The following is a 9,522-nucleotide window of genomic DNA, read 5'->3' as shown; positions in this document are numbered from 1 at the left end:
GCCCAGCAAAATCAATGTGCAAAGTCTCCCAAGCTCTTCTCTAGCCGGAATATGTTGCCGCGGTGCTGCTGGAGGATTCTTCATTACCGACTGTCATTTTCCACACTGGGCTACGATAAATTCGATCTGTTTATCTATCTCGGGCCACCATACATAGCTACGAGCATAAGCCTTCATTACGCATATTCCGGAATGGTATGCTAGTAGTAGTTCCAGTATTTGCTTTTAGTACTTCGGCGGTATTACCACCCGATTTCCCCAGAGCAAACAATGTTTATGGGCTGACAATTCCGACCTTCGCCTGCAATAAGGTAAAAAATCCTTTGTGACAATCTCACCTTTTGGCCATCCGTGCAGTAACCAACGCATGACTCGAGAGATTATTGGGTCCATTTCAGTCGCTTTCGAAATTTTATGTGAGTTCACGGGCGAATTGCTGCGGCTTTCCAGCATGAACACTTCGGGAGGCCCCGCTGAGTCAGCATCAACCTGCGCTGTCATGGGCAAACGACTTAAGCAATCCGCGTTTCCATGCTTGTTCCCAGGCCGGTACTCCATTTGGCAATCGTAAGACGACAATAGCAGGCACCACCTTAACATGCGGGGCGACACCATTTGCGGAATTGCCTTGTTTCTGTTGAAAATTCCCAGCAACGGCTTGTGATCTGTTACTATGATTACCTTTCTTCCTGCCAGGTACTGATGGAAATGTTTGACGCCAAAAATAATCGAGAGCGCTTCACGATCGATCTGAGCGTAATTACGTTCATGTACACCCAATGTCCTTGATGCGAATGCAATGGGCCGTTCTTCTTCTTTGTTACGGTGAGCTAACACTGCACCTACTCCATATGGTGATGCGTCACACGCCAACACTAAAGGTTTTTTTGGATCATAATGTATTAGCAGGCTATCCGAGTCTAACATTGCTTTTAAATTATCAAAAGCCTTCTGGTGTTCTTCTGTCCACTTCCACGGGGCGTTCTTGTCAAGTAGTCGATGAAGTTTTTCGGCGACTGTTGCCTTATTCGGTAAAAATGTGTTATAGAAATTCAACAGCCCTGAAAACGACTGCAGCATCTCCTTGTTTTTCGGTATTGGTCCCTGTAATATCGCCTTGATTTTATCTCTACTTGGTGAGACACCTTGCTTGCTTATATGGTATCCCAAAAAATGTAATTGCGTTTGCCCAAAAAGACATTTGTCCTTGTTTACTGTCAAATTTGCTTCTTCGAGTCGTTTCAGCACTGCCTCTAAGTTTTTAAAATGCTCTATTCTATTTTTACCCGCGATAATAATGTCATCTAGATAGGCCAGGAGGTTATCCATAAATCTCTGGAAAAGTCCCGGAGCCGCTGACACTCCAAACGGCAACCGCTTCACCTTGTATAAGCCCTTGTGGGTGTTCAATGTGAGTAGCTCCGCCGAGAATTCGTCTACCTTCAACTGTTGGTAAGCTTGCTGTAAGTCTAGTTTTGTAAACAATTCCGCTCCGGCGATGGCCGCATTTACTTCCGCAAAAAGTGGTAGAGGGTAAGCATTTGGTTTTATCACTGCATTTACCGTACTACGGTAATCGCAGCAGATTCTTATATCGCCACTCGTTTTGAGTACGGGAACAATCGGCGTAGCCCATCGCGAAAAGGAAGTCGGCTCTAATATTTCCTGTGCTACCAACTTTTCGATTTCTTTTTCGACAGCTGGTCTCAATGTAATAGGGCAAGGTCTGTATTTTCGAAAAATAGGTTGCGATCCCGGTATCAACTCAAGTGATATGGGTGGTCCATGGTGTGCTCCTAAAGCTTTACTAAATACTCTGCTGTATTTGAGTTCCAACTCGTTTTTCTCGGCTCCTGTATCCACCGCATGGACCCCCTCCAAAACGATTCCCAACTCTGGAAACCAGTTCCTTCCCAGCAAACTCCGACCACTGCCTGCAATTACCAAGACGGGTAATACGTGCTCTTTATTATTATATGTAAGGTTCACCCGAGCACAACCCAAAACGTTGAGCCTTTCTTTAGACCACGTTTGTAGAATCGTACTAGATGGGGTTAGGGGCTGTTTGCCTTGATCAACGCGAGTCCAAGTAATTTCGGAGATTACTGTGCATGCCGCCCCTGAATCCACCTCAAAATATTCCAGCATACCGTTGAGGTATATTCTCACCAAAATTTGACTAGCGCCGGCATTAATAGTATTTAGTTCAAAAAAATAATCGTTTACGGCTGGCAAAAGCTCACTGTGGTCTCTGGATTCTTCTACGGTATGTACTGCCGCTAGTTTCCGATCATTCGCTCTTTTCTTAAAGCAAGCTTTAATGGAGTGGCCCTTTATATGACAAAAGTCGCACTTCTTTTCCTTGAAAAAACATTGATTGGCCACATGGTTGCCACCGCATCGAAAACAGCTCACGTTCTCTATCTTTTTATGTTGGTTTTTAAACGACATGGCCAGTACTTCGTTGTTATTGCCCCGAACACCTCTTACATTTCGGAAGGCCGTTTCGTGTGCACATGCGACTTCATAAGCGCGCTTGAAATCCAATTTTGGCTCACTGATAAGTCGTTTTTGTAATGCTTCATCTACGACTCCACATACGATTTGGTCACGTAGCATGTTCTCGAGTTCTTTAAAATAACAATGCTCGGATAATTTTCGTAGATATTTAACAAAATCTGCTATTTTTCGTCGTTCATTTGACTACGCTTATGAAACAAAAATCTTTGCACAATTTCGTTAGGTTTTGGTTGAAAATGCGTGTCTAGCTTCTCCACGATTTCATTAAAGGTTACACCTTTAGGCACTAGTGGCGTCAACAATGAACGAATTATTTCATAGGTGTCTTCCCCAACACTTGACAAAAATATCGCTCTCATTTTTGTGTCGCTTGTGATGCCATTTGCTTCGAAGTAAAACTCCATCCGCTCCTTGTAATTATTCCATGACATCGTTGGTAGGAATGGTGTCAATTTTCCGAGCGATTGCGTGTGTGTCTGGTTAAGGTTCGCCATTGTGCTCTCTTTCACCGCCATAGTTCCTCGTCGCCAAAAATGTAATATATCCAATCGCCGACTAAATGAAACTTCATAGATGATTGTAGTGTTAATCCCAAGTTTGCTTTTTATTAACCTCTAACTTCTAACAACCGGATCTTTTTCTACACGTGTATTTTCTGACATCTCAGCTGTCAACCTCTATTGCCTATTCGTTGTCTTCTAAAAGTTGTAGGGTTGCCAAGGAATACCACAATTTTAAAACAAAAACGAATTTGATTTAATTATTTAATTTAAAAAAGGTTATTTACATCGAATATAACCCCCCGATTGTTATTAAAAATAAATATTTCTATGTATATACCAAACCTGCGTACGTCAGATGGCGCATAACTCGAGAATGGATGGTCCACTTTCAGCTTATTTTTGTTGTATTTGTTTGCCAGATGATGGATATGAAGAAGCTATTTGTTTGCGGAAAATATGCAATATTTGTTATAAAAAAGGCAATTAAAAAAATTTGGAGCTTACGTTTCCTTCGCGGTTATGGCTCGTTTGTTTCGAATATGGTAATTCGAATACTTTGATGTCGCACTTTTAGGGCCGGTTGCTCAATATCTGGTTATCACTACCACTGCACTATCGACGATTTCGACATCATGCATGTTACATGTGATCGATAAAGCAGTCGTTGTACTTAACCGGAGCTTCTACCTCCGATTTGTGCTAATCAGACATTGAACAACCGGCCCTTAAAGTGTGTTTGCATTGTTCAACTTTGCGTTCAACATTTGCGTTCAGCTCAGCGCAGGGTTGCACGAAAAAAAAGTTGAATGGCTAAAAATATCAAAATATGAAAAAATATCAAAATATTCGCCATAAAAAGGTGTTTGCATTGTTCAACTTTGCATTCAACTTTTGGTTGAATGGCCTTTCAACTAATCGCTTTCAACAAAGTTGGTCGCCAGCCAACATTTAGTCATTCAACTTTTTTTTCGTGCAACCCTGCGTTGAGTTGAACGCAATTGTTGAACGCAAAGTTGAATAATGCAAACACTGCTTTAGGGAATTTCGATCTTTAGCCTACAATGAATTTCTGTAGTCCAACGATTCTCACCCATTTTGTCTTGTTGGCCTTAGCGAATAAAGAACAAGAATTTCTTCAAATTTAAAAAGTAAAAATTTCACTACTAACAATTTAAAAATGTTCTTAAAACTTGCAATGAAATTTGGAAAAGAAATATCACTGTTTTTGTTTTTAGGAGTAGGGTGGGAGTGTCATTGATAAAATTAGAGCCAGAGAAAGTTTTTCTTACAAAACCTTTCATTATTCAATCATGCTTCTCTTTTTGTATCATGAGTGCAGGTTCAATAATCGTTATCGATTAATTTATTCAAAACAGTAGCAATTGCCCACTCTAGTTTTGTTTTGTGAGTGAGATTTGTGTGGCGGCAATAGCATACATATTTAATCCTGTACATGTATAAATTTGGCATTTGAAAAAAGGTTTTCTTTCGAAGTCGAGGAAAGTAGAGCGGTAAATAATCGAATACGTGGATTAGCATTAATACTGGAATTAATTTGTGTATAAATTTGGATGGTGTCGTGTAGGGTATTGGTACAGTTTAACGGGTCAACGGAAAATTTACCTAAAATGGTGTATCAAAAGATGGGAAAAAAAACGCGTTACGGTCCCCTATTAACAATCTGGAGGGGGAGGGTTAATATTATTTACCATTTAAAAGTTATAAACAAAAAACTTTTGTTAAATTTCGTTGTTTTCTATGATCAATTCCACCTAAGATAGATTATTTTGTTATCAAAAGGAAGTTGACAATCTGCGAACTGAAACGCGAGATTCCAAAATAGTGCTGCCACTGTATTAGTATTTCGTAACAATTCACTTTTCCTTATAAGGTGTGTGCACTGTTCAATGCTTTTCGGTATCTTCTTTCGTTTAATATATATATAAATAATGAAAATTTTTAATAAAAAATCGCACTTTTGGCACTCCATGACGCTTAGTTTAAATTACAGCTAAAATAACTAAACCATAAAAGTTGCGCTGCCATGGTATTTTGCTATTTTGGTTAGAATATCTTATTTAGGGCCGTTTGCACCATGCCTAGTTAACGCTAACTGGAGGTACATCCTTCAGTTAAGCACGTTAACTGCTTTATCGATCACATGTTATATGATGGGTGTCGATAACGTCGATAAAGATGTTTCACTGGGTGTTAGAATTAACTAGACATGGTGCAAACGGCCCTAAGGTGAAAGTAAAAAAAGAAGAAGAAGAGTATAGTGTAACCTGAGTATAATAGCGCAAATGAAATGTGAAATAAAGTGGCAATACCAGCGATTTGAGGTTATAATAATTTCGGCAGGCGCAAAGTTTGTTTACTCTGTTTTATTAACGAAATATATAAAATAAAAGTGAATAAATAGGGCTATTCGCGATTCGGTGCATAAGAGCTGACAAATTTATGCAATTGCAGAAATATGCCATGGATTGTGAGCGACCTTTATTAAACTGTCATGGTAAAGCTTTTGCAAAACAATTTTTGTGCATCAGCTTTGGTTTTGTTTATGAATGCAATGCATAGCATTTTTATGCTATGGATTTTCGGTATTGCAAATTTGCCAAGCCATGACAAATGCAAATGCGTGTATTTTGTTTGTGTATTGCAAATAATTTGCAATACAAATTTGCAATGCAATGATGCTAGGCCATTTGCACCGGATCGCGAATAGCCCTATTGATTTGGTTTGCATAAAATTATAACCGGAGACGTTTTAATAGTTTTTTAAAAGTGGAAACTGGTGATTTACAGGTCTATTCTGCACGTTACCGAAGATTTTGTAACCGGAAATTTTTATTACTGAAAAATGTTACCAGTTCTTGTCAGGAACGTTGGTAATGCAGTTAAAATATTCGCCAATTCAGCTATGAAGAATTGTGCAAATTCTGGCATTGCATATTTCACGGGGCAATACTTTGTTACCAGCTTATGAGATGGTAACAAAATTTACCGGTTACAAGAGTACACAGAATGCGAAAAGGGTTTAAGAATTGACAGGAACTTTATTTACCGGTTACAAACTTTTTATTACCATAGCAGAATAGACCTGTTAGTGCATTTTTGACGTGGTAATTGCTCATAGAAAACAAGGAAATTTAACAAAAGTTTTTCGTTTAAAACTTTTAAATGGTTAATAATATTAGCTCTCCCCCTCCAGATTGTTAATAGGGGGCCGAAACGCGTGGTTTAGTACCCCTCCCGACTTTTCCGAACCTCTTTTAGGTGTTGTTACCGTACACTAGAGAATTACCTTGATTTTTATGGAAAAGCATCGCAGGCGAAAATTTTTAATAAAAAATCGCGCGAGCACAGTGCGTAGGCAACTGGCTGAGTCAGTGGTGATCGTCGGTTCGAATCCTACTGAAAAAAGTCTGATGAGGAAATGTGGTGATTTCCGAAATAGCTATCACTTCTACCATTTTTTCAAATTATTGTTGCTTTTCCACATAAAGTTTTTACTTAAAACGGCCTCAAGCTCATAAAAATTGTTGAATATAATTGTTATAAGGCCATAAAAATAACAAAAAACCAATAACATCTGACGACGACACCTAAAAAGTTAAACATTCTAATAATAGAAATATTAACAAAAACCAACAAAACCAACAACCACATGATCACGCCACGTAAAAATAAACAGGGGGTACCACAGGGTGGTGTCCTGTCCCCGCTACTGTTTCATTATTACATATCAAAGCTTCCTCAGCCACCAGAGGGTGTAATATAGTCTCATATGCTGACGATTGTTCGATCATGGCGTCTGGGAATGGAATTGATGACTTGTGCTCAAAAGTAAACGGTTACCTCTCCGAACTTTCTCGCTGCTTCACTGCAAGTAGCCTAGCCATATCCCCTGCGAAATCCTCGGCAACCCTTTTCACCACCTGGACGAAGGAGGTCAGACTGCCACTGGGTGTTCACGTCGATGACGTAACAATACCGACGGTGAATAACCCGAAAATCCTCGGAGTTACCTTCGACAGTCTGCTCTCCTTCTCGGCGCATACAACCGCAATTGTCAAAAAAGTACAGAGCCGCAACAATGTTCTCAAGTCGCTGGCCGGCAGCACTTTGGGCAAAGATAAAGAAATGTTGTTGGCAACATATAAGGCAATTGGCCGGCCGGTTCTGAACAAGCAGGACGCAGTGGATGAAGCTACAGACCTGCCAAAACACGGCATTACGAACCGCGACAGGATGCCTCCTGATGACGCCTCTACATTACCTTCACGACGAGGCCCAGATGCTCCCGGTAAAGGAGCATAACATAATGCTCTGCAAGCAGTTCCTCGCTGGCAGCTACAGATGTGGCCATCCCAGCGGGCAACTGCTCGCGGAAGAGCCCTCGTCACGGCACGTCAGGGTGCATCTTTACGAACTGACAGACGAAGTCCAGAGGTGTATTAAACAACCTCTGGACCCGACAACCTACCGACAGGCCCTGAACGGCATTCACAGGGAATCAGTCTCAAGTTATGTAGACTCCCGCCCTGTGAATGCCGTTCTAGGCACACAACCACCGGACGTGGACGGGACAGAACTTTGTCTGCCTCGGGAGACCCGCACAACAATATCCCAACTTCGCTCTGGCTATTGCAGCAGGCTCAACAGCTACCTGAGTAGAATCAATGAGGATGTGCCCAACCAATGCCCGGCATGTGAAGAGGTGCCGGGAGTCATGTGGCGACTCTCCACCTACTCAGCTAACGCCCCTGTCTCTATGGACAGCCCCTCTGGAAGTAACATTTTCCTGGGCCTCCCCCTAGCTGAAATAGACGACAACGATGATGGATGAACCGTCCCGAACGGGGCTTAGTAGCCGCTACAACAACAACAACAACTACATGATCAAGTGAATTGCAACGGAATAGCTGCGCTTGATTGTAGTTGGCTTAGCAAAGTGAAATAGTGGAAAATAAGCAATAAGAATTAACAAGACAAACTTAGCACAGTGCGCAGGCAACTGGCTGAGTCAGTGGTGATCGTCGGTTCGAATCCTACTGAAAGAAGTCTGATGAGGAAATGTGGTGATTTCCGAAATAGCTATCACTTCTACCATTTTTTCAAATTATTGTTACTTTTCCACATAAAGTTTTCACTTAAAACGGTCTCAAGCTCATAAAAATTGTTGAATACGTTTTCATTTATATATATATTAAATGCAAGAAGATACCGAAAAGCATTGAACACTGCACACACCTTGTACGGAAAACTGAATTATTACGAAATACTAATACAGTGGCAGCACTATAGCTACTTTGGAATTTCGCGTTTCAGTTCGCAAAGATTGTCAACTTCTTTTTAGGGTAGTAGTGCACTTTAGCGAAGGTAACTCAAAATGGACGGTAAAGGTTCGAAAGTGGTATCAATCGACGCGTCTTAACGCCAATAATAACAATCCGAGACCGGAAATTAACATTTTTAATTCATTAAAGAGTTATTTGCAAAAAACAACTTCACTTTCCGCACTATGTTTTGATGAATTTCACGCAAATGAATGGAATAAATGGAACTTAATTTAACACGTATTTATTAGTTTTATACATTTGTGATGTTTTAAGTGTACACTTTCGCGAAATTCTGTATTTAATAGCAATATTCCGATGGTGAAAATCCGCACAACAATCGTGTAGTTAATAGGGCATTCGCACGAGGTGATTTTACAGGCAACAAAAGTTGAATGCGAAGTTCAATGAGAAGTTGGAAGTGAAAAAGTTGCCATCCCTATTCAGACGAGGCGAGTAAAAAAGTGAAAAAGAAAAAATATGTATACAGAACAGTGTTGGCATTTTTGGTACAATTGTACTTTTTTGGTACAATTTCGTTTACAATATACTTTCCTATTACGCAGTACCTTTTGGTACAATTTCGTGATGAATACCATAAATATATAGCTTTGAAAACTCTCTGCGGGGAATTTTTTTTTGCATAAATGCAGTTGGGCTCCAAATCTCAAACTAAAAAAAAAAAAATATTGGAATCGATAGAGATGATTGAGCTGAGTATAACAGTATACTTCTTTTTTTGGGCAAACAACAACAACAAGAATTATCAAAGGTTAAAGTTCAAAATAAGCAATCTTTGAAATCAAGATTTCTCAAAAACGAATGAATAGAAATTAAAATTTTGATCTCATTTAATAGCAAATTTGATTCCCTATAATTCGGTATACGTACTTTATATATATGTTGTTTAGTTCTTACAAGAATTTAATTAATTTAAAATAATTATAAAAAAAGCTTACAAACCCTAAGTGCGGCCGACGCCGACTACGCGGAAAGGTGTTCTCTGCAAAAGGTGTTCAGTGCCTTTTCTTCGCAACACAGAAAGATAATTCTACGTTGTGAGGGTTATAATCCCTAAGTGCGGCCGCGGGCCGCCTATGCAGAAAAGTGTTCTCTGCAAAAGGTGTTCAGTGCCTTTTCTTCGCAACACAGAAAGA

The 9,522-nt window shown here is 40.0% G+C and overlaps 1 long non-coding RNA gene across 1 annotated transcript; it reads left to right on the top strand.

Moving 5' to 3' along the window:
- Positions 1 to 4,340: 4,340 nt before the first annotated feature.
- Positions 4,341 to 4,670, top strand: LOC118751217. The gene is made up of 2 exons (XR_004994498.1): positions 4,341 to 4,534; positions 4,609 to 4,670. It is a non-coding gene; the product is annotated as an uncharacterized LOC118751217 (long non-coding RNA).
- Positions 4,671 to 9,522: the final 4,852 nt, after the last annotated feature.

The sequence above is a fragment of the Rhagoletis pomonella genome, unplaced genomic scaffold (assembly GCF_013731165.1).
Source record: "Rhagoletis pomonella isolate Grant_MI unplaced genomic scaffold, Rhpom_1.0 Rhpom_scaffold_00597, whole genome shotgun sequence".
NCBI classification, from domain to species: domain Eukaryota; kingdom Metazoa; phylum Arthropoda; class Insecta; order Diptera; family Tephritidae; genus Rhagoletis; species Rhagoletis pomonella.
The sequence above is the reverse complement of the archived record's forward strand: the minus strand, read 5'-3'. Positions and strand labels throughout refer to the sequence as shown.